This window comes from Gallus gallus, chromosome 4, assembly GCF_016699485.2.
Source record: "Gallus gallus isolate bGalGal1 chromosome 4, bGalGal1.mat.broiler.GRCg7b, whole genome shotgun sequence".
Classification (NCBI taxonomy): Eukaryota; Metazoa; Chordata; class Aves; order Galliformes; family Phasianidae; genus Gallus; species Gallus gallus.
Genome location: NC_052535.1, coordinates 16,884,276 through 16,901,122, shown reverse-complemented (window position 1 = coordinate 16,901,122; position 16,847 = coordinate 16,884,276). Strand labels below are relative to the sequence as shown.

Sequence of the window (16,847 nt, the reverse complement as noted above, 5' to 3'; positions counted from 1 at the left end):
TATTAGCTCTTAATGAACCAGTTACTGATAGCCAGGAACAAAAGCTGCGCGGAGTAGAGGGAATTACTATAGAAACATAATTTGCCTTTCGAATGGCGCGCAAAACCAATGACAGTGGCATGCCAGATTGTTTGTTTGTGTACGCCTTACCTATTTTCTCTGATTCAGCCGCTGCTGTGTGTTGGAAGGCCTGCTGTTTCTAAAGTATACAGAAGATCATTCTGCTGGGGTGAAACAAGTTCTTTTACCGTGTTTAGCTCCAGAAGCTCTGCCTTCCCTCCTGCTCAATGACCCGGGAGGTCCTCAATCCCAAACATCGCATCCAGCGCTGACAAAATCCCACAAGCCAGGCTAAATACACTCAATGACAAGTAACATGGACATTTGCCTTTCAGCACCAGAACCTATCCCCTCTGCGGGCTTCTTGCTTCACCACTTTCCGGAGCTTTGAAGGCTGTCATCAGGTCTGACGCAGAAACTCCCATGCTCCCCATCACCTACATGTTTGCATAACAGAGCCCTCAGACTCGAGTCCTGCATGCCTTTGATGAAAAGGAATTACTTGGGGTCGCAGAACACGTGTCCCAGAGCGACCTTCATCAGCAACCGCAACATTTGTAGCACTTTGGACCCTTACAAAATGAGGGAGCGTGTAAGGAAGGCAAAACTATACCGAACAAACTTCCTTTGCTTTTTTTCTTTCATTTTATTCCAGCAAAGAGGAATCTCAACAAGACTACATGAAACTTATCTCACAATACTGTCTTAATTGGCATTAACCAACATTTCAGAAGGTAAGGTTTCAGTAATTAAAAGAAAATCAGAAGAAACTTATTATGGCCAGCTTACAGTAATAGTACCCTTCAGATTTTGACAGTAATGAAGACAAAGCAATAATGCATTCAAAAATAATTGTTCCCCACAATTCTGAATCACTTGGATACTATTAGCCTAGAGCACAATCAAGGCTCATTAGGATTCTCCAAATAATAAGTAAGAACAAACAAGAGAAAGATTCCTTGTACAAAAGCCCACATAGTTTGCCCAAATCACCAAAGTGCTCCAGTGAGATGAAAGCTGCAACAAACGCCTCAGGTTTAAATGACTTAAGCCATCTTTAAGACTGAAGCCAAAAAAAAAAAAAAAAAAAAAAAAAAAAGCTTTAAAGTTTTGCTCGTGTGGTGCTCTGCTTCATCTCTCTCTCCTTTCTGCAGGTTCTCCTTTTTCCCCAGCCTCTTCTCCCAGCTCTACCTTCACCTCTCCAGCACTACTGCTATTTCTTCAGTGCCCTCCCAAGAGGGAGAGTGATGGAGGCAGACAGACATGAAATACACCTAACAGCAGCCCCAGACAAAAGCATGAAGTGAGCCAGTGAGGAAGGAGCACAGCAGAGCCACGTCAGGGTGCACAAGTCTCTCACTGCTCCTCCTGTTCCTTTCCAAGCAGCAGCACGTCCCAGGAGGTGGACAGGTGTGCTCCTACAGGCAAAGCAGTGATGTCAGTGCTGTACTGGGACAAAACCTTTCAACACGCCACAGAAGCCCACAGCAAACAGCAGGATAGTTACTCATTACTCCCTACAGCACAGCACTAGAGATTGAGTACTGCAGGATGCAGCACTTGTTGGGAGCAAATCAAAAAAGCAAAGCGACTGTCCAGCTTCAGCGAGTCAAAACACAGACATTAACTCCCAGGACCTCTCTTCTCTATAAACCTAAAGGAAAACAGCTAACAGCCTTCCCATCACATCAACTCTAAATCTAGCAGAATACTGTCCAAGGGTGATCATCCACTACCTGGCACAATTTGTCTTTCCACCTTGGGAAGCTGCTGTCCTTTGTCTCTCTGTGATGGATAGACACTCATTCCTTCCACTGAGAACATGGAGAACCAAAGATGTTGGTTGTTCTGGAAGGCTGAAGAGCAAAGGAACTCTGAATGGAGAGGATAGGCTTGGCTCACCCAGGCTGAAATGCTAGTAGCCAAGAACAGTGCTGTAGTGTAAAAATCCAACTTTTCATAATCACAATCAGAATGATGCCTGGGGGCTGTGAAATCAGGGAGCTGAGCAAGGAACAAGAATGATATTGTGGGCTGGAAGTTAAAGATCTGGATTTCACTCCCAGCTATGTGATCACAAGCTAAAACCTAAAAACAACCTGGGCCCCCAGTCCTTGCTGCGTCACATCCCCTCCCTCCACTGTTACTCACCCCACAAAGGGATTTGCCCAGCACATGGCACACATCATGATCTCAGTACTCACACGGCAATATTATAAAGCAAAGGATTTTAATAAGTCAGTCAACCAGTGTATAAGGAAATCAAATCTTCCTTTACAGAAAGTACAAGGGTTCTTCAGCCACCAAGAATAAGAATTCCTGTGCAGGGGCTCACACAGTGAGGCAATGCCAGAACAAATACCGTGATTAAGATTCTCCCAGTCTAGTCTTGGTAAAAATTGATAAAAATGTCAGATACACTTGTCAAAACAAGATGAAGAATTGCTGCACAAAAATCCACACCAGTTAATCTGCCAGAGCAAACAAAACTACCTGGAGTCATATCAGATAAAGACAAAGATAAAACACTGTCAACAATAAAGACAGTAATACAAAACATTCGGCTGGGGAACAAAAGGTGCTCCTGGGCTGGGAAATCATTGGTGCACACAGCTGGGAGGAGCACAGCAGTACAGCACAGCTCTGCTCAGGACCCGTGCTTGTCCCTGTCACCTTTACCAAGGAAGTCGGTAGGTGACTCATTGCAGCAGGACCCCTCCACTCACACTTGGATCGCTCAACATTACACCACCAAGACAGAAAGAGAAACCACAACAGTGTGGGAATGGGGCTGCTGTGGCTGTTGCCAATGGTTGGGACTGGTATGGGACAGCACCACTGACCAGGTAGCTGGAAGACTACCATTTACCACAGGACATGGGAAATCTGTACACAAGCCATGTTTCTGCAGAAATACCTGTGCCTATGCACAGGAAGGTTTGAAAGGAGCCACCACTTTTAGTACCATTTTTAATTCCCAACTTGTGCAGACGGGTGTCATTTCCCAGCACACTTGATGAAAACTTTCAAGATTTTGCTTGCTTTTAGGATTTCATAATCTTTCAGGATTATTTTTGCCACTTGCCTTCTTTTACCTCTTATTTGTATAAATTCATTCAAGACCAAAACATAATTTTAGCTAGGTATTAAAACAGCAAGTGGATACAGTTCAGTATACTACAATAACATTTCTACAGAATTTTTAATGGTTATTTCATGAAAGAATATCTCCATCAGCTCCAACAGCAGAGCGGGCATGTATGTACAAGGAAAACAAACTTTAAAGAAATACATGAGAAAAAAAAGGCAAGATGGGAGAGAGAACTATTTTACAGCTACTTCTGTCACAAAGAATAAAGTTGATTATCGCTCTTTGATAAGGAAGAAGAAAGCTGCCTAATGCTTCTAAAGCTATGTTGCTGTATAATTTCCCTTTGAGTTCTTTGACTTTCCTCATGAGCCTTTCTTGTGCAAGGTTAGTGAGCAGGCAGTAAGCAACCACGGCTCCCTCTGAAACCCGAGCTCCACGCACCCAGTTGGTTTTCCCAGTGCTCCATCCCTTAGCAATATGCCAAAGCATGGCTACACTTGCAGGCTTTGCTCCTCAGCTCCCAGGAATGCTGCATCAGGTTCAGTGCTGCAGTGCATCTTCAGTGACCTTCTAGCCCCATAGCCCCCTCCTCCTGGGATTGAAATTGATTTTTCTCCTTTTTAGCATATAAAAAACTCATGTGCTATCCTTGCTTTACTATTAGACCACAGAAAGTTGCACCTGAGCAGAAGACGTGAAAACAGGCTTTTGTCTAGCCCTGACAGTAAAGAGCCCGCAGCCAGCACAAAGCAATATGAGGGCATATTGCTTTGTTGCACCTCCGTTACACTTCAGAGGTGCAACATCAGCTGCTCTCACCAGCGGCAGCAAGCAAAGCAGGAGGACCTGCCTGGTGCCTGCATGAAACACAAAGGGAGTGCCTTGTATGAACTGGAGGAAGGAGCATGAAGCGAGGTTTAACAATTAATCCTACAAGAAGCAAAGATTAAAGAACTCTTGAGAACAGAACGAGCTATCAGTAGCCTCTTTAAAGGTGTATTCTGCACATGGGAGCGCTCTGATTTTCAGAAGGAACATGGGTCCTTTTCCTTTGATGATGAAGAAATCACAATCAAATGTTTTCTAAGATTTAAATGACTTTCTTCTACAGCACACTCTATGACCAGCCTGGGCACATCCTGAGACACAGCAAAACCTGTAAGCATTTCACCTGTGCAGAGGAGACAGTGCTCTTGCCAGTTTCAGGGCAGAACTGGGGAGGGGCTGCTACCCTCACTCTGTGAACACAGTCTTCTTTGTTGTCTCCAAGAGGGCCCACAGTATTGGGTGAAGAGTGCATCCAAGCTCTCTCTCATGCCCAACTATCTCTCCAGAGCCCTGCCACCAGCCATCACACAGCTTGTCCCCTTTCCCACGTGAGACCCCCTAGCTGTTCCGCAGCAGCTCCCATGCAGGCAGGCAGCCTCCCACTTCTGAGCGGAGACAAAGCTTGCACCTCTCTTCTCAGCAGTGTGGGATTTGATATCCTCCTCACAAAAAATGTTTTTACTTTAAGATATTCAGATTTACAGATCATGGAGCAGATCCTCCTAGAAGCTATGTTAAGGCACGTATGAGACAAAGAGGTGATTTGAGACAGCCAGCATGGCTTCACCAAGGGCAGATCTTGCCTGATCAATCTAGCGGCCTTCTATGATGGAGTGACGGCTTTGGCGGACAGGGGAAGGGTGATGGATGTCACCTACCTGGTCTTCTGCAAAGCTTTTGACGTGGTCCCTCACCACATCCTTCTCCCTAAATTGGAGAGGTATGGATTTGAAGGATGGACTGTTCGATGGATTGGTTGGCTGGACACAGCCAAAGGGTTGTGATCCATGGTTCTGTGTCAGGGTGGAGGCCAGTCACAAGCGGTGTCCCTCAGGGGTCAGTCTTGGGACCAGTGCTCCTCAACGTCTTTATCAATGACATTGACGATGACATCAAGTGCACCCTCAGCAAGTTTGCAGATGACACCAGGCTGAGCAGTGCAGTCAATACACTGGAAGGAAGGGAAGCCGTCCAGAGGGACCTGGACAGGCTGGAGAAGTGGGCCCATGAAAACCTAACGAGGTTCAATAAGGCCAAGCGCAGGGTCCTGCACTTGGGTCGGGGCAATCCCAGGTATTTATACAAACTGGGGGAAGATCTCCTTGAGAGCAGCCCTGCGAAGAAGGACGTGGGGGCCGTAGTGGACAAGAAGTTGGACATCAGCCAGCAGTGTGCACTTGCAGCCCAGAAGGCCAACTGTGTTCTGGGCTGCTTTAAGAAAGGGGTGGCCAGCAGGGAGAGGGAGGTGATTGTCCCCCACTACTCAGCTCTTGTGAGGCCCCATCTGGAGTACTGCATCCAAGTCTGGGGCTCCCGGTACAGGAACGGCATGGAGCTCTTGGAATGGGCCCAGAGGAGGGCCACTAAGATGATCAAAGGGCTGGAGCACCTGTCCTATGAGGAAAGGAACTGGGCTTGTTTAGCTTGGAGAAGAGAAGGCTCCAGGGAGACCTCATTGCAGCCTTCCAGTACTTGAAAGGAGCATATAAATAAGGAGGGGGAACGGCTTTTTACGAGTGGATAGTGATAGGACAAGGGGGTATGGTTTTAAACTGAGACAGGGGAGGTTTAGGTTAGATATTAGGAGGAAGTTTTTCACACAGAGGGTAGTGACACACTGGAACAGGTTGCCCAAGGAGGTTGTGGATGCCCCATCCCTGGAGGCATTCAAGGCCAGGCTGGATGTGGCTCTGGGCAGCCTAGTCTAGTGGTTGGTGACTGCACATAGCATGGGGGTTGAAACTAGATGATCATTATGGTCCTTTTCAACCCAGGCCATTCTATGATACAGATCAATACAGTTGTCTCCAAGCAGCAACTACAACCAAAGATGTCTGTCAGCAACATGGAAAGCCACTGAAGTAGTGAGCACCTGCTACCTCAAAGACAGTTAATCCCAGTTTCAAGCATACATACCAGATACTGCTGGCTTTGCTTGCCTTGTTGGGATGCTGCATTTCCACCAAGAGAGAACACTATTTAATACCAGGCTACAAAGAGGTAACAGGCTCAAGAGCAGAGCCTTGAAGCAAGCAGAAAAATGTGGCATGGGAAATGAGGAATACAGATTAAATTGAATTAAGAGGCTCAGCCAGCCTACCAAAGCCATCCTGTGTACTACTACCAGTGTTACAGCAGCTAATGTATTGGGCTGTGGTTGGGAAACAAGCTAAGTCTTTCACCATCATTTCTATTTCTCACATCTTCATGGCCCTGGCCCCACCACCTCCACCAGGAGATGGACACACAAGAATTGAAATGCAAACAATATTTATAATTTTTGACTTTTTAAGAAGATTGAAAAATTGTCTTTGAAAGTGCTAAGCTGCATGTCCGGAGGGCTTATATTTCAGCTAAAGGAAAAACACAGTAGGAGTTGAGAAATCTTTTCACTCTTCTAAAAAGGAAATAAATTGAAAGCAAGATACACTAAATAAATTTAAATGCAGTACAGCATGAGGGATTAAGGGGGATTCAACCTGTACCCAAGATGCTTCTAGATAAATAGATAAACTAGTTTCCCCCAGGTACAGCATCCCTTCCACCTGTTATTTTCATTCCCAAAGCATTCAACATAAGCATTGCTCTACTTTTCTACATTTCCTACATCTATCAATTCATAAGACCAAAAAAAAAAAAAAAAAAACCCTCCAAAAAAAACCCATAAGACATTTCAGTGGAGCACTGTTCTTCTTATTGCATGGTTTTAACAGTGATCGGCCCCCACCTCTCCCAAAAGAAGTGGCAGCACACTTGCTGCAGTCCACACCGGACTGCAGAATCCATTACTGGGTTTTGATGGTTATCAACAAATTGCATGGGAGCTCTACTGGAGAGCATCACATTCAAGTACAAAATCAGATTTTTAAATGTTCTGAAAATCTGGCCGTGAAAAAACTCTAATGTGGCTAGCCCCTCCAAAAGAGATTTCTGATGGGTCCTTCACAAGTAAGTGAATTACTTCTGTGAAGAAAACAATTGGATGAGAACAGAACGTCCTCAGGGATAAGAGATAATTTTGTTTGCATACAGGAGCAGTTAGAGTTTATTTAACGATGGTTACCAAACTGAATTATTTTTCAAAAGAAGTTCCTTTTTCAATACTGTGAGCTTCTTTATGATAAAAAGAAGAGGGGAACTCTCTAACTTCTTTCTCACTGTTTGTTTTGGTCCTAATTTAAAATAAAATTCTTCTTTGGATCTGGGAGCTTGCTTACCAGTGTCTCGTTCTGCTTTTACAGCTCTGTTAAGGTCATGACCATCTCTGCTTCACTCCTTCACTCACCAAATGATCTTTTCTCTGCCCCCCCGGCTAAAATGTCACTCCAGTGGGCTGACCTTCAAAGCTTTCAGTTTTAAAATAACTTGCTCAAAGCAGCAGTTTCATCTGCCATTTTGTTTCCCACTGGCTGAGTAAAAGCAGTATCTAGGAGCAAGTCCTCAGATCCATTACGCTCTCCATAACGCTGAACTCAGACTTGGAAGATCAGAGCCTGGTGGGGCGTTACAGATGCACATCACAGCCAATACACATTCACCCCACTACGTCCCACCCTTTCTGCCTTTCCTCACTTCAATCAGGAGCTCAGGGTTCTTTAGCCTTAAGGTACAAGTTGCTAAATGAATAAAGAGTGCAGGAGCACAATACGATCTATTATCAGACATTTCTAACTTCTTTTGACCACAGCAGCAATCTCTTCCCAGCTTTACATTGTGGCTGGAAATGAAGAGGGCTCACTTATATCACACAGTGGCAGATGTGGGATGCACAGACCATGCTGGCATCCCCTTGCAGGCACCAGACAAGAGTTACAGGAGCTGGCTCCAGCACAGGCAAAGCAGCCCGGCCTGTCCCAGCCCAGTGCCTCCACCCACGTGCAGTTATCAGACTTACATGAGAAGCAGCGTATAAGAAGAAAGACTTAATCATTCTAAATAGCTTTGAGCTAAAGGAGATTTAATGTAATTTGCTTCTCCAATATGAATGTCAAAGGGGGAAAAAAGCTTTAAGTAACCATTCACCTCGAACCATTTTGAGATTAGAAAATTTTGTAAATAGGCATCTTTGGAAGAAAACAGGGGCCTCTGAGATCAGAAGACACCTAAAGCTATTTTTAAGTGCATTGGTAAAATGCTTCTTCAAATGGTTTACATTAATTAAGATTTCTTTTTGAACAAGAGCCTCACGACAGCCCTCAGCATCTCACAGAGCAACTCTCAGAAGCTCCTAACTATTTTTCCCTAAGAAAAGAGGTAGCAGCAGATACTTCAAAAATAACTCATGCTTCTTCCTTCCTGATATTTTGGGCTTTCACAGCTTATGGTTGGTTTTGTGCCAGGTTGTTTTTCTGTTCTAGGGCTTGAGAAATGTGAAGGTGCAGAGGGTTGAACATCCCGGCAGCAGACGAACCAAGAAGAGCCACGTGGCAGCACAGCCAAGCGGGAGCCTGGCACTGCCATGCGGGGGTCTGCATGCCACAGTGCAAGGCAGCCTTCCAGAGCCCTCACCAGGACACCAGGTACACCAGGTCTGCCTTTACAAACCATCAACACTGCCTGCTTCTCAAGTGCTTCAATGACTTGGAGGAAAAGACAATGGTTCAATGTCAGAAAAAAAAAAAAAAAAATCCAAGGGAGGATTCTGGCATTGACCAGACTGCAATTGTACGGGTGGATACCGCCGGTTCCTTCTCTTTAAAACACTGAACAGATCGAACTACTTGCATTTCTGACTGTATATCTTCACAATTGATTTTTGGGCCATGTACGCTGCATGTACACACATAATGAGATTATGTCACCTTTTTCACCATGTTCTTCAGGGGGAAGAAAACAAACAAATGAGAATCATCTTTTTTTTCTGCTAGCTCTATATATTTAGAATACTTGGTAATAAACACGACTTTTAAATCCTGTTTCCTTTTAGAAAATTATTTTGATATTCCTTCGGGGAAAACAGAATGGACTCAGACACCCTTCCGATGTGTGAAGAATACAGATTTGCAGTGTTACTTCATATAAACATTTGTGTTTGCCATCAACATATGGACATGTGCTAAATACATAGTTTGCTAAATATCAAATATTTCACCCATAAAAATGACAAAAAGCTCAATTTCTGGACTATGGCTTTGAAAAATGATTGGAATCGTTTAAGAACAAATTGGTTTTCAGATGCTGGTTAGTCTGCAAACTCTAACTGGCTCCTTCAAATTAGTCTCTGCTCAGCGCAAATGGAAGCATCTCCCCCCAAAATGAGTAACAGATTGCTGCAAAATATATTGTTGCCTGGACTGTAAACTGGTCTTAGATTAAACTTTCATTTGTCACTGATATTGCATTTATTTTACATTGTCTGAGACTTGTGGAACACCACTGGCTCAAAATATTCCCTGGTCTCCAGCACAGCAGATTACAATAAAACCACATCAAATCAAGGAAGACGTGATGAGGTTTACTGAGTTTCATAACACTGATAATCTCTTTTCATAATCCAGATTTCACTTGATAATGACCCAGAACGATTCCCTAGCCAGAAGCTGCCAAAAGTTTCAGGCAGCATTTGAATCCTTCACTGAGCACAACAAACGAGTAGGTGCTCACAGAGATGCTCTTCTCCTTTTCATCAGCAGCCAAAGCATAGAACACCATGCGCAGAGCACGGCCTGCTTCCCAAATCATTCCAGATTCTGACCGCCCAATTTGAAATCACTACACTTTCAGAACAACTGTGCACTCTTTCAACCTAGGAAGTCAAAAGGAGCTTTTAAATTCAAAGCTGCTGCATTTCTCCAAGCTTTCCTTCCCCTCCATCTCACCTCTATCCACATACTTTGTAACGGGACTCTGCTCTCTCTTAGGGCGCACAGAAGTCCTTGCCAAGTCCCCAGCAAGCCCAGCTTCAGCCATACAAAGCCCATTTTATGCAACTCTGCATTCATTTTTTCCCCCTTCTTTCTCTCAGAGCTTTTCTTGATAAAGAGTCAAATTAAAGTTCACTCGAGCAAGCTGCGGCAGAGACGGCTACTAGCCTGAGGCCAGTTTCCACTCTTGAGATTTCACAAGGCAGCCACTCGGAGCTGATTATAGGCTTTCAACAACGCATTTCTGACTTGACACGAGGTCTCAAGGAGTTCTAAATTTAAACCCCGCAGTCTCACAGTGCAAGTGGTTCTTGCCTTGCACGGCCGCGCAGGTCTCCCCGCGCCTTCAGCCCCCGCTGCCCTTCCTGCAGCACCCCAAGAAACCCCACGTGGATCTGAGATCTACATCGCATGCGCAACAGGCTGCAATTACAACTCTCTGCCAAAAAGAAAAGCATGCTCTCAGTATAAATACAATATATTAATTCATACCATTACCTTAAGTATCCTCCCAGAGGGCCATACTATTTTTAAACTCACTATTGCTACAATTACAGCTTTGCTAACAATAGTACCTCCATACTACGCACTCAGTATTTCCATATACGAAGACTCATGTTTCTCTTTACTAACGCACAAGCCCTTCAGAAACCCAGCCCAAAGAGTGAGCAAACTGCAAGCACTCTAGCTGTTCCAAAAGCTGTTTCTTGACATGGATGGCTCACACATTAACCCAGACACCTCAGGCGACTCTCGGCTGATGCAGCTGGAAGGCAGGGCCACGCTGTACACACAGTTTGCTCTCAACCTCTCTCTGGCTACTGCTTGAGGCTGCAGCAAAGCCTGTGACTGCATTAATCAATATTCATTACCTCGTGACTGCCTGGCCAGGTTCATTCCCACTACAAACAGCGCTGCCTCGCTGAGTTCTCCTGGCTACAGCCGCCAACCAAATTTAGCACAGTATGTCCGATCCTTGTCTCCATCACAGCAGACAACTTTTTTTTTTTAAGACATCTGCCAACTAACTCCTGCAAGCATACTTGTATTTTCTATTTTGTGTTGTTTTGGTTTTTTATTTTAAAATCATGCATATGAGAGAGAAAGGTCTAAAGAAGTGGTAGGCTCAAAACTCAAAAGAACTATGGGAGATTATTCACTGTTCTTGTTTTTTTCACAGCTGACATCATTTGGTACTGTTGCTTCATGTTTACAAACATGCCAGTTCTTGGCTGAGGTTAAACACCAAATCTAATGGTAGTTTTGAAAGGTGATCATCTTTTCCATTTTAACAGTCAGATTCAGAAGCAAAAACAGCACCACAACATTGTGTCCATTAAACTGTGTTGGAACTGCTCAACAAGCAGTTCCTCCTACACTCACAGATCTGCTGAATCAGAGCACGGATGCGTGCAGGCCACAGAACAGACAAAGGAAGCAGACTTGCACCCAGCCACCTAACAGCTAAATGCTTTTTGGAACTGAGCTGTCAACGTCAAACCTGAGTTAAGCTGAACTCAAATGGGAGTGTGGCCATGATCACCTAGGGGATTTGGATTTCTTCGTAATCACTGAAATTACTGGCTGCTCACACCACTGAGATTAAGCATGTATCATCTCCAGTTCACTCACATGCTGAACTCTGAGAAATACAGCTCCCTGCGTTACCCAAGCCAATAGAGATTTACCATATTCTTTACTTAACAGAACACGTCCCATCAGAAGCAATTACATTTTTATCATTACTTTTGATAACTCCACTAAACATGGTGGCATTTTAATTTTTAAAAGCCTTCAGTGCCACAGGCTGACAGTGCTTTGTTTTCACATCACATTTTTTGAATGTCCTAGTCCACAGCTTTACTGCTTCACTTCGCTGCAGCCAGAGAATAGGACAGAGCCTTGCAGACGTAAGCCTACAGCATCCACTTCCAGCTCCCTCCTCAATGCTGCAAGCCTGCTGCCCTGACACTCTTATTTAGCGACACTTGAACTGTGCAGTGAGCACCATCTATGAGCAGGGACTCTGACAGGTGCTGCTTTCCTGGGCTCCTGCAGAACCATTTAAGACAACACAGTAAATTACATAGCCACACACTGTTATATTACTGGTCCAGCTTCCTAGCTGCTTCAGCACTGACAGCCTACTTCGAGGCATACCGGGACTGCGGGCACAAGCACTCCTCCCAGTGCAAGCGGGCAGGCACACGGGGCAGCTGCCCACCCCACGACTAGGCGCCTGGACTGGTGAAGCCTCGAGGCAGGGGCACCTGTCCCACTGTCAGTGTGGGCAAAATTCTCTTCAGACACCATTCTGTGTGCAGGAACCCAGCAGGCTCCAATGCAGCTGGGGACAGGGCTCAGCAGTTCCAGCCCTCCTGCCTGGAGCTTTGGGCAGAGCACAGCAGTTCCCCAGGAGCCCACTGCCACAGAGGCAGCCAGAGGATGTCCTATGCTGTGTTGGACCTCTCTGCAGCAGGAGGTGACCATCAGAGTTGACCAGTGTATTTTAAAAAGTAGAGATAAAAAAGAAAAGCTCATGCTTGATGGTGGGTGGTTACTTAACATCCTGCTGCTCCACAGCCTCCTCGGGATTCCTGACCCCCAAGGCCCAGCCTGATGAACCCAACCCCACCAAGAGCTGTTTCTCCTTTCCAAGCCCTTATGCGTTAGCCGAGAACTGTAGAGAAGTCTGAGCTCATCCTCAGCTTGCTGCTGGTGCCCCACTCACCCCAAGGACCTCAGGGAGCCCACAGTGAGCAGGGCTTGCAGCCAGACCAGAAGAGCTGCTGGAAGAAAGAGCCTGGGGCAATGGGCTCAGAGCACGGCCCTAGGAAACGCTGCTCTGCCTCACTCTGCTCCTGCACAGCCTTGTCCAGGAGGAGGAGAGTAACGGTTTGGGAACCTCTGGCATGTGGCTGTAAGCCAATGCTGCAGGAACACTCCACTGACAGAGGCAGCTCTGTGGGCTCCCCCTTGCCCTCCCCAAACCACAGCAGGTGAGATGAGGCCACTCTGCACTGCCAGCACATTGTGCCCTTGCACAATCCCCTGTGCACCTTGAGGGATCCAGTGGTCACCAAGCCAACACTACCAGCCCAGACCCTGGCATCACACCTCCAAAGCATAACTTAATCAATAAGCAAACCATGGGGAGCCAGTGCTGCACACACCTGTGTCACGCAGGTCAGCACACATCTTCCTGGCACTGCCACCACTCCCAAAGCAATGGGAATCACACCGTGAAAGGACACAGCCCTTCTCCAGGAACCAGCTCTTTGCTGAAGCAGCACTGCTCCGCACTGACATGGAGAGTGGATGATTAATGACTGGAGAAGAGAGCGTGGGTGAAAAACTGAAGAATATTTTGAAAACGTGGGTCTGTTTTTAAGCTGTGATTATAGGAAATATATTAAAGATGAGTTTGCTGAAGGGACCCTGCAGCTCACTCTGGAGCTAGGCCATTTCCATTTCAGTACACAGTCAAAAACCTCCTCTCTAACCAAACCCCAGCAGCAGCCCCGTATGCGCCGTGCCACACACACTGCATGCCCAGCTCCCAGCACCACAACAGGCTTCCAAGCACACCACTTTGCTGAGGGTACCAATTCCAAGAGCGACCTCAGAGCACGCAGCCTTTGACAGAGAGCCAGAAGAAAAATGCTCAGTAGCAATAACCTGTATGTTAAATAAATACCAGTAAAGCTCATAACAACATTACAGACAAGCAATTTGACTTCTCTTGAGAGTCTTGCAGACTTCAAGGAAAATATCTCCCAATTATCATAAAAAGCTATCTCTATTTTTCACAGTTCATCTATAATGTGCTGATTGAGAATGTAAAACGTACGACTCAGGCATTTCTGTATAATCAGCTGTAACCATATCCTCAAGCGTAATGACGAGCAGTTGGAATAGCAAGACCAACGCTTCAGCTACTTAGAGCCGGATTGCCTGGTGTTTACACCACTATTCCCAGCAGAGAAAGGAAACAAAATATTTGCAACAAACAAGCATCTCCTCTGTAATATTAAGCAGACAGCCATGTAGTTCTCCACACTGCTTTCAAAAACGAGCAAGAGGCCAGCACACAGGGAGCAAACATTTTCCATCTCCAGGGAAAAAAAAAAAAAAGGCAGTACAGATGCATGGAGAATGCAAAGGTCTGGGAGGAAGCTGCGGGTGGAGCACCCATGGGCACGCTGTGCTGCAGGGCTGGCAGCTGGGAAAAGCCCTACAGGTGCTGGTGCAGGCCTGTACCATGTGTTTGTTCCTAGGGCTCCGCAGACAGGTGCTGCTGTGTGCGCACCAAAACTGACCTTGAGAGCTCTGGAAGCTGTCATCAACTGTTCTTCAGTGCACAGCTGCACAAACCCAAACACTCCCAAGGTACAAAAGGCAGCTCCCGTAGAAGTAGGCCTTTCTATTCATGGGGATGCAGAAGGAAATCTAGCACAGGATTGTTGTGCTCCCTAATAACCAAGCATGTGAAAAGATGAGGCTGAAACCAGCCTCTTAGCAAACCATCAGCTGCTCTGGTAACAAAGAGGTTGTAGGAGTGTAAACGTAAAAACAACCGAAAGGAGAGCATCAGCAAGCAAGGAGGAACTGATGAAGCACATAGCGGCTGCAGGGACAGCCCTGGTAGCCCCATTTCTCACACCACACCTCTGCAGATCACAGAGGGCATTCCTTGCTTTCAGCTTTTTGCTATGTGCCATCTGTAAAACAGCAAAGAGCCAAAAGACGTGCCAGACCGCAGCCAGGTATCAGACAGAAGCAAAAATACATCAATGTGAATTAAACGTTGCTGTGAAGAGGTTTTACACTTCAGCAGGCCCACAGATGTGCCTGTGCACACACAGCTGTCTTTAATAACCAAATAATGTCAAAAAGCCAAAAAACAGAGGTGTTAAAGCAGCCCGTTCCCAAACATGGCCATGCACGGCGGCAGCACGAAACTGACAGCAGCACTGAGCTGGGAGTGGCTGGGCACGGCATGGGCAAAATCCAGCTTCTCCAAAGCACCACCTGCTTCACGGAAAGTAAAACCTGGGTTAAAAGGAAAGGATATCATATGCCTGCTTGATTATTTGTTCTGATGCTTGGATGCTGTCATTTCTTGCTAGGAAGTCAGTGTTTGTTTGGTTTTCTGCATTTGTTCACTGGGTAAAGTATCGTCCCTTTGAGCTGAAGTGCCCCTCCTCACAGGCTGCACAGCAGCAGATCATACAGAACACTGGAAAAGGCAACAGTTTTGCTTCTGGACTAATCAGAATTTCCATTAGCACTAACACAGTCCCATGTTCAGAAGTCTCTGTAGCATAACACTGCTTCTAAACAGTAAAAAAGCAGCATTCAAACAGCACCCAAACTGGAAACTTGTGCCAATGTATTCAAAAAAGAAACACTATTTTTCCAAGAGAAATGTTAGAGTAAAAAGTTGGAGGTTATTTGCACTCATGCAATCACTTCATTCCAGTTCTTTTCCAAATATACAAGTCAAGAAAAAGTACATTATTCTTTCACAAAGAGTTTTCCCTCTAAAGCTGAAGCATCTTCCCACTTCTTTGTGTTTTGTCAGCTGTCGTGGGAGGCACATCATCCAGGAGTTAGGCACAGTTTCCAAAAGGGAGAGCAAACAGTCCACGCAGGGAGAGGCACTTGAAGCTTCACGGTATTAGATATACAGATAGAAGAACTGCTTTCCTTCAGTTCTTTAGCGTTTCTTTCTGTGCCTCCTCACCATCCCCAATCTCCTGTTTACCTCCGAGAATAGAACTGACTCTGAAATCACTGCAAGTATTTCTAATCTTAAAGCGTGTGCTTATCTCCTCTCCTGAAGTCAGCCCTTTGAAGATAAGGGGCTGAGAGGGCTCCGCAGGCTCGCAGGGAAGAATTACTGGGGAATAAGGAAAAGGAGAGCAGGGACCAACGTGTATTGCCACTGGGATTCCTGACATGCTGTCATTCATCCTTCCCACTGACATGGAGCTGCCGGTCCCATCCACACCCAGCACAGATGCTTCCCTCACAGAGCTGCAGAACATGGGGACACGCACACAGCAGGACTATCAACGTGGCGACACACACACACCGTGTGCAAAAGATCGTTGAACACACAGCTTCTGTGCAACTTCAAGTCTAACGAGATTAAATACCCGTAATAAATTGGCTGTGTGATCCATATACGCGGCTACATTAATGAACTAAACATGGCACTGTATCACACTGCAGTCAGTAAGAACTATGAAAATGATTTCTTTGTCCCCCACACAAGAGCATTAATTTGATAATTCTTTAAAAATTGAACAGAGCTGGCATAATCAGATAAATTATTAGAAGGCATATAAATCATTACCACCCAATAGAACCACAACAGGATTCAATGTAATTTGCAGATAAATATGAGGAATGACTAGTGCTTTTTACTGAATTAAAACTGGCCAAAGTTCTAAGAAGACAAATGACATGAAATGACTCATTTGCAAACTAAGAAGGCTGAAGGAAAGCAGCAGACAGATAAATCTTATTTTTTCAACTATTTTGTAGCTTTCCCTGAAAACAAAAAATTTATCATAGATGGGAAAATCTGTATTTTAATTAGAGCTGAGTGGGTGGGAATCTGAGGACAAACTAAAGCCTTATGGAAACGTTTAACAGTTCTGTAAATGAGGCATCCTTCAGTGAAACAGTGGTACAGTCTCCCAGAACATCCCATTGCAGACTACTGCATGGGTTGCTCTTGTCGGTACGCTGCGCTGGCCCAGGGAACCTAGTATTTT

General features: G+C 45.4%; 1 protein-coding gene across 9 annotated transcripts in view; it reads right to left on the bottom strand.

Annotated features, from left to right (window-relative positions):
* The window catches only part of IL1RAPL2 (interleukin 1 receptor accessory protein like 2), a 338,050-nt gene that overhangs the window by 239,364 nt on the left and 81,839 nt on the right, over positions 1 to 16,847 (bottom strand). Inside the window, exon 1 of one of the 9 annotated variants that reach the window (XM_025150267.2) lies at positions 151 to 1,154. The exons of the other annotated variants lie outside the window; for them this stretch is intronic. The gene's annotated coding sequence lies outside the window, so the exon portion shown is untranslated. Of the gene's footprint in view, positions 1 to 150; positions 1,155 to 16,847 lie in introns of those variants that run through there. 9 annotated transcript variants of the gene reach the window in all.